At 38.6% G+C, this 9,472-nt stretch overlaps 1 protein-coding gene across 7 annotated transcripts in view; it reads right to left on the bottom strand.

Annotated features, from left to right (window-relative positions):
- LOC135220599 (calpain-5-like) overlaps window positions 1-8,524 on the bottom strand; it is a 221,245-nt gene extending 212,721 nt beyond the window's left edge. For 3 of the 7 annotated variants that reach the window (XM_064257868.1, XM_064257869.1, XM_064257875.1), the window contains exon 1: window positions 8,272-8,524. The gene's annotated coding sequence lies outside the window, so the exon portion shown is untranslated. The remainder of the gene's footprint in view (window positions 1-8,271) is intronic. The other 4 variants (XM_064257873.1, XM_064257870.1, XM_064257871.1 and 1 more) reach the window with 4 other exon arrangements.
- Window positions 8,525-9,472: the final 948 nt, after the last annotated feature.

Here is a 9,472-nt window from a genome sequence, read left to right as displayed (position 1 = left end):
ATAATAAAAGACGGAAAGGAAATAGTAATAAAGCATCACAACGGAAAACAACCACGCACTCACACTCACAATCACAGAATACCAAGAGAAGCTAAAAACTTTTAACAAACACAATTTAACCCTTTCATTGAGTTTCCTTCATTTCTAACAACAAATCATAACTCAAAAAAAAATCCGTGTCAACGGGCATTGAAGCAGCATGGAATGAAACTACGACAAAAAAAAAAAAAAGCTCAAAGAACCAAATAACACACTACGTATGTTCATGTCCTCATCCGCGGAGGGAGTCTCACCATCTGGGAATGCTCTTCGATACACACAAACACACCCCCACACACACTTTTCGTTCTTAGTGGACTTTGACTCGCGGATTTTCCGTCTTGTAAATGACTGTTGTCGTCTTCCTTCCAACCAAACGGGCTTCAACCTGGGCTAAGATCGAGTTCAATGAATCCTTATCCGTGTCCTTTTCAAGGGTAACCGTTCGTCGTCAGTTTCGAGGAGTTTCATAACAATCTCTTGCAGCGAGAAAACTTGAATTTGGTCGAAATTACCGTCAAGACCTATTTTCAGAGGTGAAACGGCTCACGAGTAGAAATTAATGCACAGATAGGCCTACAGACGACGATACACATAGTTTCCAATGCTTTTAGCAAAAGCTAAGACCAAGTGTGCGTCTGCAAATTGAGAAGCAAAATAATATTTAATGAACAATTACATTTACTTTCATTTACGGTTTACCGTTATGAAGGGATCTGCCATATATACATATATATACATATACGTGTGTCTGCGTATGTATCATACACACACACACACGTGTGTGTGTGTATATATATATATATATATATATATATATATATATATAGTATATATATATAGCATATATATTAATATATATATATAATATATATATATAATATATATATATATATATATATATATATAATATACAGAGAGAGAGAGAGAGAGAGACTCTTATAAGCCTTTGCATCCATCAGTAGGATTCGAACCCCTGCCTGCTAGTAAGATTGAGATAAACCCGTTGATCACTATGGAATGGAATGGCATATAGAATTAAGGCCAAAGGCCAAGCGCTGGGACCTATGAGGTCATTCAGCGCTGAAACGCAAATTTGGGGTACAAAGGTCTGAGTATAAAACTTCGTAGTTGCACCTTGAAACAAATGTTAAGAGATGTTGGATAGCAAGAGAGGAGAAAGATAATACGAATGGACGGAGGCAGAGTAAAACGAGTGAAAGAGGTTGCAGCTAAGGACCGTAGGAACGCTGCGATCTTGGTCACTATCCTACCAGCAGGGACATAAGGCTATTTCATCTTAAAACACTACACACATTTCACTTGAACTAGGATGGACCCATTCTCACCATTGCCAGTGTTTTAGTAATATTGCTACTTAGTCTGAAAAGGAAAAAAATATATGTACATTATATAAATATATAATATATATATATATATATATATGTGTGTGTGTGTGTGTGTGTGTGTGTGTGTGTGTGTGTGTGTGTGTGTGTGTATAATTTATAAATTTTTGTGTGTGTGCATGTCTGAATTCATAAAACAAACGCATACTGAATATGAAGGCAATTTAATCTAAGATCTTCACTTAAGATTATCAGCAAAGGGTATTTGCGAACTCTTACATGTATCATCTCAAGTGCTCGCTCAGTCTTAGCACACTTCTGAAGGTTTTCCAAAGGAGAACGCTGGTAAATAAAGAGCGATCTCCTGCCAAAAAGAATAAGAAAGTCAACAGGAAAAGCCAAACGGGGCAAGACCACACATTATACGCTCATCACGAAAAAAAGCGCATCTAATAATAAAGTTCGTCAGAAGGCGCGCACAAAACGCGGGTGGGTATGTTACTGGCTTCTCCTCCTCCTTCTTCTTCTATAGAAAGTGGGAAGAACCACGCCCTTCTTTTTCTGTAGCCCATCCGGCTGGCTACTCCCGACGAATCACGCGCGGCAGACCCATGCGAGAGGCTTTTGGGTAAAACGAAACCTTATGTTGGTTCTGGAAGCTGTGGCCGACGAATTCCAAGCACGTTAGCGTTTGATCTTAAAAGATGACTGAACTGTAATGTTTAAAAAACTGAAGAGGAATGCCATACTTGACATTGGATGTACGTGGCAACAGATCTAATAAAAAAAAAATGGAAGGAAGAAATAAAGAGAAGAAATGTCTGTTGTATAAACAACAATAACTTTGAAGCATATTCCAAAAAAAAATTAATCTCAATATGTATTTAACCATAAACATTTTACTATCCTTTAAACAACGACGATAACAAATGCTGAGAAATGAAAACAGGGTGCCTTACTTGAGCCACGAAGTTTATGACTGAGAGAGAGAGAGAGAGAGAGAGAGAGAGAGAGAGAGAGAGAGAGAGAGCCCTTTTTTTTCTATCCCGCGTCACTTTTCCCCCTTCATACCAAGGTCCAAAGCTTCATACAAGAGCAGCCAAGACGTGCTCGGGTCTCTTACAGGAAGACATTTTTTATGAATGACATCACTCAATCTCATTTTGCTGTCAGTCTAGACGGCTGGGACGTTCCTCGAAAAAAAAAAAAAAAAAAAAAAAAAAAACAGAAGCGAGAACCGAGGTCAATTTGCCTTCAAAGCCGAGGCAGGTGTTTATCATTTCTGAAAGCAACCATCTCCGGAAATGCTGATATGCTAAAAGCATCCATCGACAGCCAGGTGTCCATTGTCAACTCAATCCTGGCAAAAGATTGGAATTTACTCGAACAGATAAAGGAGACTGAAAAACTAGGCTAAGGCCAAAACAGTGACTGCTCAGAAAGGGTTTTCAAAGCGAGGCCACAAATCTCGGGTAAGCAAACATGAGATGCGAAATATGGGAATATACACGATTATAATAAACAAGGGGTTCCTTCATGAACATCCTGCTACGCCATATTCGAAAATAAGAAGCTATCGGGTACTTTTGTTTGTTTGTTTTTAGTGTTTTTACGTTGCATGGAACCAGTGGTTATTCAGCAAGGGGACCAACGGCTTTACGTGACTTCCGAACCACGTTGAGAGTGAACTCTATCACCAGAAATACATATCTCTCACTCCTCAATGGAATGCCCGAGAATCGATCGCGGCCACCGAGGTGGCACGCCAATGCCATGCCGACCACGCCACTCCACTGAGGCGCTGCTGTCGGGTACTGTGTGATCGCATGAGATGCTAATGAATATCATACGTAATATTGTGACAATCAAGAAAAAAGTTATTTTTGTTTGGAGTTATTTACCGTTTTCAAAATTTGACCAACTCGAGCGTACAGGATTCGACAATTCCAACGTCCTCTTTCTTTTTTTGCACAATCTTTGATATGGAGTTGTTTTCCTCGGGTAACCTTATCTAACGCCACTATCACTTTTATTTTTTATTATTATAATCCCGGATGATCCAGCCAACTGTAACAACCGACAGCAACAAATTATCACGTCTCGTGTTTGTCTCAGTGGTTCTCAAACAATGTGCCGCGAGATCAATTTTGACGGGTCGCAGGGACACAGGAAAATCATCATGCTTCAGTGGATTTCAGCTACTTAATTGAATTCTTCTTTTAACCACAAATGACTTGTGTAATGTATGTTCATCCTCTCCCATTCCCCCTCCCGCCCCACACCCTCCCTCCCTCCCTCCCTCCCTCCTCCTAGGCCCCACTAATGGTGCCACGGTTCCCACTTTATTCTTATTATTTCCAAAATAAAGTGTATATATCACTGTACATTTTCTTTCTATTTACTTTATTTTGGATCGCGAAGGACTGAAATGTTCCGAATTGGGTCACTCACGAGAAAGTTTGAGAACCACTGGATACCCAGATAAGGCATTCGGTGCAAGACCTGTTTACGATTAGAAGGCATCGTGATACTCACGAAAAATGATTAACAGCTCTTGGATGCCATGAACAAGATTTACACAGAGGTACTGAAGACCACGCAAGATGCTTTGTAACCCAGTCATGAGTTCCCCAGGGAGGGGCAGTACAAGCAAGCTTTCTCTCACTGATCATCAATAGCAGTGGGTCGCACTGAGGCATGAAAACCAATAATAATAATAATAATTACATGGTGCGATAAGACAGGTCTTTCAAATCATAGGAGTCTGAATTGAAAATACCATCAACTTCTGGGTAAGACCCTTGTTTGGGGGCACACAACACATTTAAAAGAACTAAAATCTCTCTCCGGAAATAAGATCCACATAAAGATCTATAGTAAAAGATGTGACAGCTGTTTTCGAGAATCATTTGATCATCGAAATTATGCAACATTGGGTCTGGTCACTACTTAGGTTTCTCACCATCAGTAATAGCCACGAAGACACAAAATATCTGAGACTATCCCTCGGGGCTAGAAATTCCATCCTAAAACTCAATCATCCGATACTTTCTTCGGAACGTAATTACAGGTCTACTATGAACAGCAATGAGTCACAATAGCACCCTAGAAGCCACAAGTAAGGGAATGTGTCATTACCTGACTTAGTGTTATTTTGCGCCCATCCAAGCTGATCATTCAGATTATTATGAGACTTTTTTTTTGTTACTGAATTACGATCACTAACAGCACTGTACGGATTCAAAAAAGCGCCCAGGACTGACATTCCCACCACGTTTCAATGAAATTACGACCTGAAGTTTTTGATCAATAAATTCCTGAAAATCATAATTCCCATATTAAGTCGAAATCAGAAAAAGGGCAAGTTTAGTGATGGACTTTTCTGTCTTTCAGTACTTGTAGCTTCCTTCGGCTCCATGTTGGGCAACATAGCAATGACACTGTCTTCTTCCAAAGGAAACCTCTCGCATATCTGACAAGAAAGTTGTGACAAGAACTCTGTCTGACCGATACCTGCTTCCATTTTCCCTAGATTGTCTGTTTCAGGACTCTGTACATAATTGTCAAGATTTCGGAGATTTTCACATTTTTATTTCAAGCTGTCAACCTTTGAGTTAAATTTTCAAGATCTTGAAAGATTTTTCAAGCGCTGGTGGCACTGGACTATAATAGTGAGCAGTGGGCAACAAACGGCAGTCCGGCTAGCGCGCTTGGTACAAATTTCAGCCGCTCTATTGATGTAAAAATAGATAAATAAATAGACGCGCTTTCATGAAGAACGCGACGCGCTTATGACATGGGGATCCGCGCTTTCGTAAAACGCAGTTCTGGAAGTCACTCATTCTCGTTGCTGTACTTCTTGATTGCGGGACCAACGGTTTGGGTCTAACGAGCAAGCAATTGCCGTCGGCAACAGCAAAGTGAATAGGATATAAAGTACACACAGATCATGAACAGTCATCTTCATTTTTAGTACTCTGATCGGTACAAGATCGAGTCTTCAATCATTTCGACACCAATTACGAAATAATAATAATAATAATAATAATAATAATAATAATTAAAGGCTACTTTACTATAACTGAGACTGATTTTAACTTTGATGTCAACGACCTTCAATTGTGTTCTCTTCAAGGATGGCGGCTATCGCCCTCCACAATTTCTTGGACAGCATCCAACAGCCAAAAGTTTAAACTCGCAACAAGCACGCGGTGGAGGTCCCTGGTCTCGTTTCATTGTCGTGCAGTTTCACTGCACACTGTAGGAAAGCTGGCATTGAGTTTAGATTCTAGGACAACTCCTATGTGGGAGAGAATTTTTCTATCTCTCTCTCTCTGAGTGTGCGGGCATACATGAGAGAGAGAGAGAGAGTGTGTGCAATGTTGTTGTAAAATAAGGGAAGCAGCATATCCGTCGCCAATTAACAAGCACTGTCTTAGAAAAAGACTAGGACAAAAATCACTCACTATCTCACACACATACTCGGCCGCAAACATACACAAATGTGTGTAGTATCTGTGTGCGTGTGTATGGCCGTGCGTATAAACTATCGTTTTAAAAACTAAATCGTGACAGGGCTCCCTGTACACAATATCAAAACAGCCATTTCATACGTCTACACAGGTTTTTATCCTAATACAAAGGAACAAAAATTATTTCACCCTTTCATCCACTCTTTGGGAACCTATTCCCTGTCCTGAGTATCTCACTAAATCACAACCCCTAGTACCTTTCCATTCTTCAAACTCTTTATTGGTGTTCTTAGCCTACATCATCAACGGACCCTTCCAAAAGATTTCTCAAACTTGCACAAATCATCTCCATTTCTGGAGCTTGTAACTCTGCCCCACATTTCTAAGTTTTACAAACAACAATATTCAAAATGCTTACTCCATTAGCCAGAATTGCATTCACTTCAGATAACCTTCCTCCGTTTGCATCTTGTGTTTTGGGATCTATGGGCTCATTAACCCTATTTTTTTTAGTCAATTCTTTGTAGAGCAACGCCTTACTTTCTTCAAGATACTTCCTCACCTTTATTACCTCTTTCACTTTATAGGAATCTGGGTGAATTTAGTTGAACTTTCTAAGGAGTGGATTTAAGATACATGGGGCCCTAGGCTAGTGGGCATATGGGGTCCTGTGAAAAAACAGATTAAGCATTTGCCTAGAGGATTACACATTATAGATGAGGGATAAGTTTCATATGAATCATACATTGGTTAGCAAAAGGTTTATGTAAATTTCCCTTTTAAAATTTTGCTTAAGGTTGTAAGGTCACAGGAAATGGCCTTTTTGCCCTCCCGCCCCTAAATATATATATGGCCCTTTGCTTTTCCCTGACTACCTTACCCACCCTCCTATACCTGAAACACAGTCAATCCCACTTCCTTATAATTAGTACACTATAATAACAAAACTTCACTGCTGACTCTATGGTCCCACACAGGATTTCTGCATTCCTCACATACTCCATCCACTTCCATGTCTTTCACCCATCTGTACCCACTTTCTCCATCTTATCAAACACATCTGTCTCAATCTTACAAATACATTTTTTGCCAATTCATCTTTAACTTGCATTTCAGCTAAATAACATCCATAACGTTCATTATATCACCCTACAATATCGATCTTGTACTAACATTTAAACTATTACTTCAGAATTTTCCTTTATAGTATATGATATATATATATATATATATATATATATATATATATAATATATATAGATATATATATATATATATATATATATTCTTTAAATTTAATCATCTGGCACAAATGCCCATCTCTATTAACCAACCTAAAACCCACTCTTTAGCTCATTCTTTCCCATTCTTGCCCCATACATACTTTCTCTCCTGCCATACTTAAACGTGCCCAAACGGTCCTCAAAGTAACACATCTGTACTTTCACTCATCACCAGTCTCCATGATACACTAAACACTGGCCTTTCTTCAGTTTGTGTATACATATACATATATACACGCAGACTCCTTCAGGGATGGGGTTGTTAACCCATTACAAAGTTGACATGTCTTAGTGGCCGGTCACCCATCCAAGTATTTGCTAGATTGAAAGTCGCTCAACTTCGCTGATCGAACGAACCGCGGCATAGCGTGTGTGTCAACTGCAATGAACTACAAATTCAGCAGAATGCAGAAATTTCAATCAGGAAGTCCGGAAATAAGGCAAATACCATGAACGCAACTGTGTTGGCATTTTAGAGCACTGTCAGATCATTAACTGCCGCCTTATAAAATCGTCGCCTAACCTACTAGATGCCAAGACTCATCAAACAACACAAAACCTATAATAAAACCTCCTAGGCCTAAGACCTTCCAACTTAACTGTATCAAGCTCATAATAATAGGCTACGTCAACACTGATTAAATCAACAAAGATATAACGTTTGGCCTATAGGCATATTGCAACCAGTCTTCCGCATATTTCTTTAAGAATTGAGCTTACATCTTTCACTCATGATTTAACTTTCCGGTTAAGGGTAACCTACCTGATATATCAAGTTTTGTTAAGAACTTGAATAACCTAAGTGTTTTTCACACTTTTCACTTACACTACCGTACCTATCTAAGGCTATTTCCGAAATTCAGACATGAAAACTCGTGTTTTCTCGGCACCGTAAAGCCTGGCTAGCACTTGTCAAGTCAAATGTCACATTCCTGGGCTGGAAGAGTCTTACTAGTTTATCCCATATATTAACAATTGATTATATAACAAACGTACAATTAGTATCGTAGCCCTTTGCAATAAACTTTCCATGCAATTTCAGGCACAAGAACAAGTGTCATTTCCCCTTGCAATGATACCATTAAATTCGGCTAATACCTACTAGCTATAAAATTACTACCTAGTACGTACCTTCCCAAAACAAAACGTAGTTTTAATCATCCAACCTGCGAAAACACTTTATGACAGTGGGAGAGACCTCATCAGTTCACATTCATAAAATTAGCGCACATTCCTGGTCCTTCGGGTCTACACCAGCACTGACACCACTCTGGACGAAAATAACTTTTAAGCGAGTCCGTCGGGTAAGCACCACAACACACGTCTCACCGTGAACACTGTCTGAGACTGACTCATTGCGAACGAATCAGAATTACGTTCATAGGCTCTCAAAGGCGACCACTGAAAACGTCCTTGATGCAGGAGGTTCAGCACATCTACGATTGCGCGAAGCTCTTCTAACTTAAATGGAAGTATCAGGCATAAATTTAATCTTAGAGACAGTAGAGCATTTAATATTGTATATTCTTTACCACCAGTAAATCAGTCTTCCTTCATGAGCATCGTAATTCAGTGTGATTTAATCCCAACCAATCCACATTTAGAACTAAAGTTAATCTTCATGGAATGGAACAGTTTTTACTGAAAAGCATCCTCGATTCGACACTAAGTTTAATTGAATGAGAACCATTTGGGTCTTTTCACTTTTTTATACAAGAAGTATTGGATATGCTACAATGATAAAGTTGTGTCATTCATATTCTTCAAGAGGACAGTCTGAATAAAGTAAAATTTATTGTAATTTCGTGCGTCTGACAGCGATGATAGTAGATGCCAAATACCTCTGTGGAGACAATATATGTGAAGTGAGTAATTGCATTTTATTCTTATTTTTTGGCAGTAGTAGTTGCAATCTGTTTAAGAATATCATTATACATATAAGAATAAAACTAAAACAATTATGAATTTAGTAACAACAGCTGTCACATGTAATAAATGGCATCATAAATCCATTTTCACAATAATAATCGCGTAGAAAAATGTAGTTGTCCCATTAATTTAAACTGAACACGCTAACCAAAGAACTAATAATATCTATTACTTTTGAAAATATAGTTCAGCAACGATCAAATAATGTAACTCCTCTTAAATACAAGTTTAGTATTATGAATGTTTGCCAATATTTGCCTGCATATACAGTGCCATCTCATTTCCTTCGACTAGGAACTAGCCATCTGTTTTTATTATTATTATTATCATTATTAATAATAGATAAAATCACCAGCAGGATATTCTCCACAAAATTGTAGAAAATATATGTTGCTCATTATAT

Source organism: Macrobrachium nipponense, chromosome 2 (genome assembly GCF_015104395.2).
Source record: "Macrobrachium nipponense isolate FS-2020 chromosome 2, ASM1510439v2, whole genome shotgun sequence".
Taxonomy (NCBI): Eukaryota; Metazoa; Arthropoda; class Malacostraca; order Decapoda; family Palaemonidae; genus Macrobrachium; species Macrobrachium nipponense.
The sequence above is the reverse complement of the archived record's forward strand: the minus strand, read 5'-3'. Positions and strand labels throughout refer to the sequence as shown.